A 1,450-nucleotide genomic window follows, 5' to 3' on the forward strand; every position below is an offset into this window, starting at 1 on the left:
AAACACTTGTGCTTTTCTGCAGTTATTCTACTGGAGGACAGGTGTATTCTGAATGACTTTTATGGGTCTTTTGCTCACTAACCTAAAAATCATGGAGGAGGGTAAGAATTCGGCAGTGCTGCCAAAATCATATCCCCTACTGTTAAATGCTTATTATTGAATCTAAACACTTGTGCTTTTCTGCAGATATTCTACTGGAGGACACGTGTCTTCTGAATGACTTTTATGGGTCTTTCAAGCAGCAAACTGAAAATCATGGAGGGGGGTAAGAATTCGGCAGTGCTGCCAAAATCATATCCCCTCCTGTTAAATGCTTATTATTGAATCTAAACACTTGTGCTTTTCTGCAGTTATTCTACTGGAGGACAGGTGTCTTCTGAATGACTTTTATGGGTCTTTCAAGCAGCAAACTGAAAATCATGGAGGGGGGTAAGAATTCGGCAGTGCTGCCAAAATCATATCCCCTACTGTTAAATGCTTATTATTGAATCTAAACACTTGTGCTTTTCTGCAGTTATTCTACTGGAGGACAGGTGTATTCTGAACGACTTTTATGGGTCTTTTGCTCACTAAACTGAAAATCATGGAGGGAGAAAAAAATTGGCAGTGCTGTACTTTTTCCTGTTCTCATGGGCAATTTGTTTAAGTTATCAAAAAGTCAAAAGGAAAAGTACGAGGATTAGAACTCCTAGTTATCTTAAGTCTCATTCACATCTATCTAATTCCAGCGCCAATGCTTTAGAAACTTTTGGATTGAACCTCAGTATTTGTCTGGGAAGAGACATTTCCACTGGTACATAAAGTTAAACTTTACACCCAAATCCCTCAGTTTAAAGCCATAGAACTTTCAAGGACATCAAGTTGTGGTCATGCAAGAGCATTGAAAATTTTGACTACACTGCAGCAAGGCTCTTGTCTTACCAGTCAAAAATGTTACCATCACAAGTGACATTATTGCATCGAACATGAATATTACTCAGAAAAGCGCTTTTTGTGTATGTTGTCAGTGTATCTTGGTCTTCACCACCAGGGAACTGTCACTAGAAGTGTTCTTGTTAACTTTTTATGATTTATCATATCAGCTGTTTAGATGTTATTTAAATTGTTTTTAGGTTGTTTAAGTTACACATCAGGCCTTCATCCTATTACATTAGATAACATTCTGCCTTAAATAAATCACTTGCATTTTCCAGCGATATCGTATACTATTTGAACTGAACTGACGATGATATCACTGAATTCATTGATGAACTGCCTTTAACTGAAAATTGATTGTTACAATAATGCGTTACTTACACACTATTGTGCTGTTTAAATACTGTGCAGTTGCTTTGACACAATCTGTATTGTAAAAGGCGCTATATAAATAAAGGTGACTTGACTTGCCTTCAGTACTTTCACTACTCCATCTCCTTTGCTGTGTTTTTTAACAATTTTGCTGTATTGTATG

This window comes from Garra rufa, chromosome 1 (assembly GCF_049309525.1).
Source record: "Garra rufa chromosome 1, GarRuf1.0, whole genome shotgun sequence".
Lineage (NCBI taxonomy): Eukaryota > Metazoa > Chordata > Actinopteri > Cypriniformes > Cyprinidae > Garra > Garra rufa.